The sequence below is a fragment of the Macrobrachium nipponense genome, chromosome 20 (genome assembly GCF_015104395.2).
Source record: "Macrobrachium nipponense isolate FS-2020 chromosome 20, ASM1510439v2, whole genome shotgun sequence".
Lineage (NCBI taxonomy): Eukaryota > Metazoa > Arthropoda > Malacostraca > Decapoda > Palaemonidae > Macrobrachium > Macrobrachium nipponense.
The window spans coordinates 15,548,915-15,561,546 of record NC_061089.1 but is presented as its reverse complement, the minus strand read 5'-3'; the positions used below and the strand labels follow the sequence as shown (position 1 = coordinate 15,561,546).

Genomic DNA, 12,632 nt, shown 5'->3' with positions numbered 1-12,632 from the left:
GTAAAACAAAATTCCTGTGACGAAAAGAATGTGACCAAAAAAAAAAAAAAAAAAAAGAAAAAAAAAAAAAAAAAAAATCCAGTGACGTGAAAGACATTAAACAGAATTCCAGGAAAGAGAAGTGAAACGAAATTCCAGCGACGAGAAGTGTGGAAAAAAATTCTGCAACGAGAAGAAAGTGAAACAGTTTTCCAGGAACGAGAAATGAAACCAAATTCCAGCGACGAGAAGAAAGTAAAAAAAAATTCCAGCAACGGGAAGAATATGGAACAAAATTCCGGCGACTAGAATTAAAAAATAAACAAACGTCAAGACGAAGCTAAACAAAACTCCAGCAACGTCAAGATACTGGAATCTGATTTCTTTGAAGAGACGGAACGACAAGTGACACGTTCTTTTGGAACAATGATCTGAATTTATTTCTGATAAACAGGACCAAGCTTTAATACTAGTTCAATTTCATTGGAGGCTTCGTTCTCCTTTAAGCTTCTGCTGTCACTGCAGGCAAATCGGAAGAGGATCTTCATTTGTCAAAAGTGAATCCAAGTCTCCTATGAAACTATTTTCCTTGTCTCGCTCTAGTCTGATTTCCTGTCTCGTGCAAACAACAATTCCGCAAGTTTTACTTTAACTTTCGTACCAAACGAATTATTCTCAATGCCAAAGGTAACTTTACATTTGAATGAGGAGAGAGAGAGAGAGAGAGAGAGAGAGAGAGACGATGAGAGAGAGAGAGAGAGAGAGACTTTCGCATCAACCAAATAATTCTCAATGCCAAAGGTAACCTTGCATTTGAGAGAGAGAGAGAGAGAGAGAGAGAGAGAGAGAGAGAGAGAGAGAGAGAGAGAGAGAGAGAGCTAAAAAGCAAAATAAAAAGAAAACTGTTGATGAAGTCGATCCTGTTGAAGGTAGTAATACCGGCCCATTACCTTTTTGGTTCGAAGCCAGATCCGAACTCCCTTATTTTCATTCTTGCGTCATTTGGGTTTAGTTTCCTGTGATCTGATTTATTCGCGTCTTCCTCTCGACTCTCTCATCACAACATTCATTCTCGCCTCCATTCGATTTCAGATGCTCGCTCTTTTTCATTCAAGCAGGTAAAACGATTCGGGGCTCACCGAGTTTCTTGGTATAATTTTCCGTTACACTGTTTCATAAAGGCAGCGAATAACATTTAAGAAAAATTTAAATACCATTCTCGTAGACACCAAGAAAAGGTAGAATGAGACCCTGAGAGTTATAGTTATATTTAGCTTCAAAACAAAGGGATAATTCTGTTGTGAACAATAAACGATCTGCGAGAGAGCGGCCAAGGAAAAGAGCATCTTAAGATTCTCAAGGAACATCCACAGTTATTATAATAATAATAATAATAATAATAATAATAATAATAATAATAATAATAATAACAATAATAATAATAATAACATAACCAAATGACAAGCAAGCTGAATCTTCTGCGCTCATTAAGATTAAACTGATAATTATCCATGTCTAAATAGTGAAATGAATATTCCAATTCTATTCAGACCACACTGCGATACTTTAAAAAAAAAGTGGTGAAAGTTTTTGTTTCATAAAACGTCTATATAGGTTCAACAGCTCATGTACTACAAGGGTTCCTGCAAAGCCCATCTTACCTCGTTCTTAAACCCGTTCAGAGTTCCAGAGTTATACTCTTTTAATACCGGTGATTTTATACATCTATTGCTTTCCGTCTTTTCTTTTTTTATGTTATGACAATAGCGTTACGAGTAGACATAAGATTAAATGGAAAGAAAAAATTACCTGATATCAAAATATTCGTGCATTTCGCAACAGTTTATCTTCTGAGGGGATCGTCTATTTCGTTTTCTTGGGTTTGTTATTTAATATTGTCCTTGCTAGGTAACGTTTTCCTAATTGTAAATTAAAGTTTCCGCCCGGCGCTACAGTGGTCCAGGATCACGAATTCGTGGCCAAAAATCAATTTCCACTGATTGCAGGATTAATTATGTTTTTCGGTATTTCATATTCAGGTGATGTTATTGCAACAAGAGAGAACGGAGTTGCAAGTTTAAGTGGGTCATAAAATGATGGAAAAATATTGAGGTATATACTTATGAGCTTCATATTTTTTGATATGTGAAGAAATTTTATCTCAGTTAGTAGGAATACCTTTAATGACATAACTACAATACATATATAGCGAAACTATATTCTGAAACTGACAAAGCACTTAGAAATTAATAGATAAAGTTGTTGCAGATTTTGAAAGGTATTCCCACTGTGTCCACCAATGTATTTGCAATGTGAGTAATATTTGATACATAAACTTTCATAATCAGCAAAAATTTCTTGCGACCAGCTGCGACCAGGAGGATTACAACATAAGAAAAAGACTCGCTTATCACCCGAAGTCGTTTCCCTACTTGAAGCATCACCTATTTTCATGAGTGATCCCACTACCGAACAGTCTGCAAATGGTGGTAGAGAAAGTAACAATGATGGTGATATTATTGCCAGTGACACTGACAGTAATGGTTGGTAACATGACTGATGATAGTGATTGTGATTTTGACTGATTGTGAAAGTAGTATGGGACACTAAAGCACTAGTTTGTATTTCTTTTAATGTCGTGCTCTTGTATTTCTTTATTTATTTTTATTTCATGAATTGTTATTGTATATAATTTTAATATTTTTAATATTTTTTTTATAACACTATAAAAATCCTTTTCTTATGGCTAGTGTTATCATTTTCGTGATTTAAGAAGGTCCAATAGTACATAAAAAAACTGTATGTAACGTTAGAATAAACTTTTTCTTTGTTTAATTCTGCTTTTTATTAATTTGAATAGATGTTCAAGACACTGGGTTTCAAGTTTGGATCTTTTCACCTTAGAGTTTTGTCCACGATTTAGCAATTCTGAACCACTGTGGGCGTCCTGCTGAATGGTTATTATGTATTAAAGGTTTTCAACGTTCATAAGGCTAAACAAAGCGATGAAGATCACAAAGTTAACGCCTCACGGAAACGGAGACAAACCAATGACTTGAAAGACAAAGATCAAATTCTCCAAAACCAAAAGGCAGAATGAGAGAGAAAAATCCTTCACTACTTTCGGAAGGACGTCACACAGAACTCTCACTTCTGTTTATTTAAAACGTTAGCATTGTAAACCACGCAATGAAGCACAACTAGTGAGCGAAAACAAAAGCATAAAACAAAACACAACTCCGTGTTCATTAACTCTTTCGGACTTAAGCTTGTAACTCCTTTCTCTCTCTCTCTCTTCCGGGATGCGAGGAGGCAGGAGGCTACTGAACCCGTACGTAATCTGGCGGAACTTTCCGTAAATAAGTTAAGGGATCCTCCTGACCACTCTAATGTCATTAACACAAAGGAAACTCATTTGCCTCGAAGGCCTACATTATATGAACTCATTGTGGGTTAATGAAGATATTTGTTCCAATTCAAACATGGGGGGTGAGGTATAATTTTAGTATGGAGCGACGCTCCTCACATTTCCCTGATAAAAACAAAAAAAGTTTACAAAGCAACTTGATTCGTCTGAAATTTTAATGCAGCTCGTCATTTCAAATTAATGTAAAGTTTTAGCGACGCACTGAACCACAACAAAACTTAATTTTGTGAAAGCCGATTTACGAACTTAACCAATGTAATCACGACAAGGAAAGCATTAAAAAAAAAAACCGTATTGACGTCTGCTAAAAAGAGCACGGATTATATCGTCAGCAGATAATCTAGATGAGAGAGTATGCACACAAATAGAAGGAAACTACTATGGTTGCACTGGGGTTGACAAGTTATCGAGTGTCCGATAACATTTACACTCAAATATTTCGGGTCAAAGATGAAGAAGAACCGTAAAGGATTGGGCTACTAGTAAGATATAGGACCGCTGGGAGTTGGAAAAATGAATTCAATAAACTGAATCATCTACTCCGTAGGAGGTTAACAGATATGTAGTTATGCCAATGAGGGAATAAATCATAAACCAACATAAGTAGATAAGTAGAATACGCAAACGTATGGTTATGTATATATGTATACATTCATGTATAATATATTCATATGAATTCCTCGTCGTTTTTTAACGTATTTTTAGGTCAATTCCATTCATTAAATAAAGTTGAGAGTACAGTGCAGTCCACCGGTAAGAAAAATCTCAGAGGGAAGGAAGCTCATAAAGTGACCAGGAAGAATGGGGTCGTCATATACATTGCTCAACATTTCCTACTTCCTATTTTGGAGTTTTGCTGTATATATATATATGTATATATATATATATATATATATATATATATATATATATATATATATATGTAGGGTACATCAAAACTGCAAAATACGGAGCTGGAAATGTGGGGCCATATATATATATATATATATATATATATATATATATATATATATATATATAATTATATATATATATATTACGACACTAATCTTCCACCGTTTTCATTTTATGACCTTTCCCTCTGAGATTTTCTTATTGCATTGTACCCTCAAGCTTTGAAAATGAAAGGAGTTTACCAGAAAATGCGTTAAAAAGGTCGAAGAACTGAAAAATACCGATAAAACGAAATAAATCTACGGCGTGATACAATAACTAACATCTTTCCGAAACGGAAATGGAAATTTCTCAGTAAACAAGTAAAGGAAATCAATCAAAGATCATTAAGGAAATAAGTAAAATTCAATGATTATCAGTAAATAAATAAAAATAATGTGAAAACTAGCGTGATCCAAGTAATTACCCAAAATTTTCAACTTTACGGAGATAAAATGTTAATAATTCAATTATTTGCATCTGCAGGCGTCAAGTCTATGTAGACTACATTACCCATGACTACTGCTGTAGCATCACTACTGCCAGAGAGAGAGAGAGAGAGAGAGAGAGAGAGAGAGAGAGAGAGAGAGAGAACTATGAAATCCTCACAGGAATCCCAGATTATCTTTCAACTGCATGTCAAAATAATCTAAAGGAATGAATATTTCAATAACTCTTAAGTCCTTCAAATACTTAACAAAACTGGGACCGACATTTAACGTAAGCAAAAGTAACAAAGAAATACAGATTTCAGAACGAAATGGCTTGAATCAGCGCCTGTAGCAGCGCTATGAAGAACTACTTTGTATACCCTGGCAATAAATGAGGTACCTCCCCTCCCCTCTCCTCTCTCCGTCCCTTACACAAAATAAAAACGTGAGAAACAGAATTTACGAAAATACCTCTTATTTGATCTAACATCCACGTAAATAAGGGGAAAAAACAAAAATAGGTGAATAATTAATAACAACGGGAGAAACAGAAGATACGAAAATACCTCTTATTTGGCCTAACATCCACCTACATGAGTGAAAAAAAAAATAACAAAGACGCAAAAAACAAAAGTCAGCAGGGCTATATTCTGTCACGACTCAATAGAATGTTTGGAAGAATTTTAATAAAACTGCCAACTAAATATTTCTCTTGGCCGGTTATTCTTTTTCTTATCCTTCGAAATGTCCACACATACGACTGGGGGATCCAAAAAGACCATTCACTCTCTGTTTGCTTAGGAGAGCAGCGGAGGCGGAGGAGGAGGAGGAGCAAGTAGCAGCAGCACAGCACCAGCAGTGAGAGAGAGAGAGAGAGAGAGAGAGAGAGAAGAGAGAGAGAGAGAGAGATAGGCGATCTCCCGCATTTTTTTTCAGTATTCAACATTTCTACTCTCTATGATGTCTTTCATGTATGAGAGGTATTAACTCTCACAATATACAAACAGCCCCACACGTACGTATGTATTTTTATAAGCAAGTAATCTATAAAATATAAATATATATATATATATATATATATATATATATATATACAATTGATTTTCTTCGTTACATCTGCCTCGGCGAACTTTCCAATCCCCACGTCCCCACCGTCACTTTCTGCGCATGAGTGGCACGTGCCTGCACATGCAAATAAATGAATAAACGCGCGTGCGCAAAAAAAAAAAAAAAAAAAACTGCAACCGTGGTTTAAGACGATATATATCTATATATATTCGTGGGAGCACATCTGCTGTGGCGGCGCTTACGTCACAAAACGCCACTTGACGTCAAGTCGCTACCTACCTACATCTCCAAACGTTCAATTTTCTCTATTTAAAGTAGAAAGACTACTACTCTCCTGCGCCGGACTCAATTACGACCGTGAGGCCTTCGGCTCTGGAGGGAAGGGGGTGGGGAGAGAAACGCCCCCACCCCCCGGACACTCGCCCTCACTTCGGCTGATGACGATCGTTACGTGGCAATAAAAAAAATATATGGCAAAGTAAAAAAAATATATATATATAGCAAAGTACAAAATATGGGGGGGGATTTTTTTTTGGTAAAGAACAAAAGGTGGCAAGGAGAAAATAAGGCACTGAAAAAAATATGGCAAAGTAAAAAAATGGCAATGAAAAAAATATGACAGAACAAAATATGGGGAAAAAATATGGCAAAGAAAAATATATGAATGAAAAAAATGCAGCACTGAAAACAATTTAGCAATGAAAAAAAAAATACAAAGGGCGTATAATGACGAATTCACCTTCATTTCCACGAAATTCATCCTGTCTGTTTCTCTCATGTACAAATATCTTTTTTTTTTTTTCCTGCCATTTCACCATTCCAGTGCTTTCTGAAAGAAGTATTATACGCGGTTACGTAAAATACAAGTCAAGAATCGTTTCATATTTTCCGTCCTCTACAGAGAACTGTGCTTGGTTGCATTCAAAAACGTGTGGATGCACATGCATATATTATGCAAATACTTAAGTCTCTTGTTACACTCACCACATGACCTTTTCAGCTTTCGACTTCCTAATATTGTTGGGTACGCTTTAAAAAAAAGAGACTTGAATTTCAGAGGAAATGAATGGGGACATTCTCTTTCTTGGGTAGGGACCACAGCCACAGTAGTTGCAAGGTCAACAGCAAATTATGTTGCCATGCGCGAGTGTGCCGTCAAACTTATGTACATTAACATTCGTCAGATTCATCAACACAATAAAATATGCGCACTAGTATTCAAAATAGAAACTGGCAACATCTTCAAACAAATAAACAAACAAAAATCAACTTCCACGAGATCCATATTTGTTAACAAACTGAAAGTGGTATTTTGCTATAGTAAATGATTGTTTGCATTATAAATTTTCACAATGAAATCGGAGATTTTTGGTTTACTTTTAACTTTTGAAGAATGCACTGCACGACTCGCATATTAGCTTTTGTATATTATCTGAATACTTTCCTTCTATTGACAACCTAAAAAACTTGATGTGTTCATAAAAGCGACCATTTCTAATATACACTGGGAACAGTGTCTAGTGCAGCCCATTTTGAAACCAAAATGAAGAGATAAAAAGAAATCCTAAGTGACTTCTATTTAAGTTAACTTCTCTTTAGAGGAACCACCTTTTTTTGTGCAAATATATATAATATTGTAACACGAGTAAGGGGAGAGAGAACTTATTTTTGTCAAATATATATAGATATTATAACCCGAGTAGGGGGAAAGAGAACTTATTTTTGGCAAATATATATAGATATAACCCGAGTAAGGAGAGGAGAGAGAGAGAGAGAGAGAGAGAGAGAGAGAGAGAGAGAGAGAGAGAGAGAGAAATAAATTGACTGCGATCTAATTTCAGTACCCTTAGCTATTAGCAGAACTAACTTGGGTTAATGACTCATTTTTTCAATTATCGTTCTCCGCCAGCATTCACGCTGCAAATCGTCCCACTGGGAATTCGTGTAGCATACGCGCGCTCGGTGTGATATTATATATATATTATATATATATATATATATATATATATATATATATATATATATATTATATATATATATATATATTCCTCGTCATTTACAAATATTACTGTATACAAGTGAAAGTTTCAGTATAAATTGTCCCACTGAAATAGCGCGACTTTTTTTTTATATGTAAGTAATTTCTTATAAGATTAATTGGATGGAAAACTTATTAGCTTAATATGCATAGATCTGAACGTTTTTCTTCCATTAATGTGTTCATATCAATGAGCATTTCTCATATAATGGGAACGTGTCTTGTGTAGCCAAGTTTGAAGCCAAAGTGAAGAACGAAAGATTCATATGGAAATAACTTTGTGCTCTTTCATAAACCCGCCACGACATCTTACAAATTATCTTTTTATCGCTCTTTTCTCTTTGTACTCGCAGTAACAACGGACCTTATATGCGAAGCATGTCAACCAAAGACCGTGAGTTATTTTAAAAGGAATTATGGCAGAGCTGGTTTATGACTACTAAAAGAATGATAAAAGAATATACTTTGTCCTTTACAAAACGCACAACACGAGGCAGTCAAACGTTGTCTTTCGGTACATCTGAAGTTGTCAGCGAATAAGGGAATATAGAAGCTTGACCGAATAGCATATCATCAGTTGATATCAGGCGTAAACTTATGGTCACAACTGTAACCTGGGGTACATTAAAATTCCATAAATTGAACACAATATCTCATCAGAGTGGAAACTCAAACTGTAGAAGATATTATATTAAGTCTCAATGAAAGCACAACTTCGAAAACGTAATGCCTCCACCCTGTCTGTGAATTATGCTCTGTGATTCAATATTATGGCCTGGTCTTCCGGTTTTTCCACGTCTTTTAATCATTATAGATCGATGCTGAGCTCCTGATACTACGAGGACACTAATACCTTTTCGTTGAACGTGTGCATTCAGTTCAATAGACCTGGAATGCACTGCGTAAAAACAGGGTCAATTTGGCATATATAACCGGTGGTACCGACGGTAATAAAACTAAAAAGAAATAATAAAGAAATAAAAGCTGTCATGGCATGCATAAAGCAGATTTCAATTAACAATAAAGTAACTTCACAGTAACTTTCCACTTAAAAAATAAATAAAAAAACTTCCTCAAACAAAATTAGAGGCAAAAAGTGATCAGCAGGATTATATATGACAGCTTGTTTTGGAAAATATACCGGAATTACTCAATTTTTTCTCGTCTACAAACCATTTGGCTATTAACAGGAAAATCAACTGTACACGACAAAGTTATGATTGTGCCATTCGCAGTATAAGAGGAGAATCTAAAGCACACACATATTTATATATATATTTATATATATATATATATAATATATATATATATATATATATATATATATATATATATATATATATAATATATATATATATATATATATATATATATATATATAATTTCTCAAGGGGATAATAACGGGATATAAAATATAAATAGTATATGTCCACCATGAAAATAAACTGCATTTCCTTTTTCAAAATATATCATAACATAGTATATGAGTGTACGCTGCGTTTCACGAACAGAAAGAGTTTATGAAACAACAAAGGATGAAATTTTCTACAAAAACAAATGGGTTAAAATCTGAAATTCAAAACATTATAAGCAACAACATAAACGTGTAAAGCAGGCAATTGATTCAACCACCTGTAATGGGCAAAATAAACAGTTTTCTGTTTTTTATTTCACAAGCACAACAGTAAATCCAACCCAAGCGTCTTACAAATAGATGTCATTTTCATGAACAAATGCAAATCAAAATGCAAAACAAACAAGAGACACTGATCACAAACAAACAGATACATAAGATAAAAAAAAAAAAACTCGCAACCATTGACGGTTTTTAAATTCAAACACCTGAAATCATTATTCATTGATAAAAAAACAAACAAACAAACAAAAGCATCACTGAAAGCACTTAAAAGCGGTACAAATCGATCCACAACAGCCACAACTAAAGCCACATTCGAAAATATCAAGTTGCAAAATTGATCTTTTTTCATGGGTGGGTTGGGGGGGCCAAAATGTCAATTTTGGGTCACGGAATACTGAGAGAAAAGGGTGCCATTTCCTTGGGAAAAACGGCAAGCGAGAGGAGAAAGAATCATTTTTATTATTTGTGAGAAAGAATCATTTTTACTATTTAAAGGGTTACTCACTGGGGAAGTCAAGGAAACCTAATGATGTATTGACGGCCGACTGATTGAAATGTTCTTTCTTGTTATTATCATTGTTTTGAGGAGTTGCGTAGATTGACAATATCAGCATCACCTCTAAACTTCGCGAAAGGGAATAATATTTTTTTAAATATTTACCAAGTACTTTAGGGAAAGAGGTTTATTTTTTTCTTTTTTAAAATTTTTTTACCATCTTTCCTAGAAATAACTTTCTAAATTACTTTCAGTTTTTTACCATCTTTCCTAACAATAACTTTATAAATTTCTTTTAGTTTTTTAACCATCTTTCCTAGAAATAACTATATAAAATTCTTTAAATTTTTGGACCATCTTTCCTAGAAATAACTCTAAAATTCTTTTAGATTTTTTACCATATTTCATAAAAATAACTGTAAAAAAAGTTTTTTAGTTTTTTTACCATCTTCCCTAAAAATAACTTTATACAAACACATGGCATTATTGACTTCAATACTCTGGAAAAACTGGTTTCAATATGCAGTGTTGATGGAGGGCAGTATCTCAAATATTCAGGACGAAAAGGGAAAAGGAAACGGGATAGAAACTGTGGGCTTATGGAAAAATAAAGTTTACCGTAGTTAAGAATGGAAATGAATGAATACTTAGTGAGAAGCTTAACATAATAGAGAATTAAATAAATTTCCGAGAATTTAACGACTGGTTAACGTACATTATAGTTTTAAATAAGATAAAGGTAGCTGTTATTTAGGGCTTAATGAAATAAGATAAAGGTAGTTGATATTTAGGACTTAATGAAATAATTATCGTGGACGTTAGGATAGGATAAAGCATTATCCGACGATGAATTTGGGAAAGGAAAAGTCAATATTGACTGGAGAGAGAGAGAGAGAGAGAGAGAGAGAGAGAGAGAGAGAGAGAGAAGGATACAAACCAGATTTGCGTAACGAAGAGGATGGGGGGGGGGCATAAATGGCGAATTAGGGGATATGCAGAATTCGTAGCAGTTACGCAAAACTACCTCTTCGACTCAAGGAATAAGTCGTACATAAGGAATTACGGTGAGGAGGAGAAACTAGAGAGAGAGTATAATGGCATAATTTGGGGACGTGTGGCGAAGGGTGCAAGATTTATAAATAAAAGTCACAGAACAAGAAATTTACTTATTATGAACAGCAGATCATACGAAGACTATTATTTACCGGGAGTCGAAAGAAAGGTATTATTTCCACGAAATAATGTTATTTATGAAGACGAGCTTTCAGTGGGTATGCCAGATAGGCGTCAATAAAAAAAAAAAGAGATAGTCAAGGAAAATCATTAATAGCGGTCTTTGGAGACGGTAATTCAATTCATATGCTTGCCGAAGGCTACGGAATACGCAATTCAATTAATTTGGATTCAGGGGAATATTTCAACGGAGTTGCGACAAAGAAGTTATTTGATAAGAAAAGCAAATTACGGCTAAATGATGATGGAATGTTATTCCAACAGAATTATGTTAAGGGTGTTTCTCACGCAAGTAATGAGAGCATTATGATCTAACCAAGACAAGCGGGTTATATTATATTAGCACGATAATCTAATTATGAAGGACTGCATGGAAGGCAACTATTTACCGGGAAGAAGAAAAATATTAAGAGAATTTAGCAGAATAAAAGATTAGAATCAAAACAAAATATCATTTGACAGTGATGCTTAAATCTGTCCTTCAAAGAAGGAAGTAAAAAAAAAAAAAAAAGAACATCATTCTTGTCAGTATACAGGATTAATTACAACGAAAGTTATACATGATTTCAATTATTAAAAAAATTATTTCAACAGGCCATCGTCGCGGATGCCATCAAATGATTGTTATTATTTAATAATGAAAGAATATCAGATGTTTACTGGTAATTCCAAACAAATACTTCTTGCACATGCATTCAGTTCTATATGTATATATGTTTGTGTATAAACCTGCGCATAGGTGCGCACAGATTGTCTGGTCTGTCGTATCTGTCTATATATATATATATATATATATATATATATATATATATATATATATATATATATATATATATATATATATACTATATTACTGTATGTGTGCAATAAAAGACACATTTACCGACGTGAATATTACAGTAAATTAGGGTTTGCAAAATATGAGTATTTTATTTAGAAATAAAGGCAACTAATCCATAACAAAAAACTGTAATAATTTTAAACTCTTGGAACGGACAAAGGAAATTATTTAAGAGAGGAAGAGGGAAGAAGGCCTCGCGCAGAATTTCGGGAGTGAGTGTCACATGAGAGAGGAAGCTCAAGCAAGACGTCACTATTTTCTGGTAGTTTTCTTTAATGTTTGTTAAAAATAAATAAAATAAATTAAAACCTTAAGAAATTTCCTCAACATCGGTCGTTATTCATATGGGATGTTGAATATAACCGAAACAATACAATAATTTATTAGTGAATATTAAGGGTGAAAAATTTTAGAGAGATTTCGAAATCAGCAAAAACAAAAAACCAAAAAATTAATAACATTAATAATAAATGCTGCTGTAAGGAAATCAGAGTTCAAGTTGTATTTTATCTGTAAAAAGAATCTGGAATATTATTCAAAAAAGCAA

The 12,632-nt window shown here is 34.0% G+C and overlaps 1 protein-coding gene across 7 annotated transcripts in view; it reads right to left on the bottom strand.

Annotated features, from left to right (window-relative positions):
* The window catches only part of LOC135222340 (43 kDa receptor-associated protein of the synapse homolog), a 485,735-nt gene that overhangs the window by 107,762 nt on the left and 365,341 nt on the right, over positions 1-12,632 (bottom strand). The window lies entirely within an intron of this gene.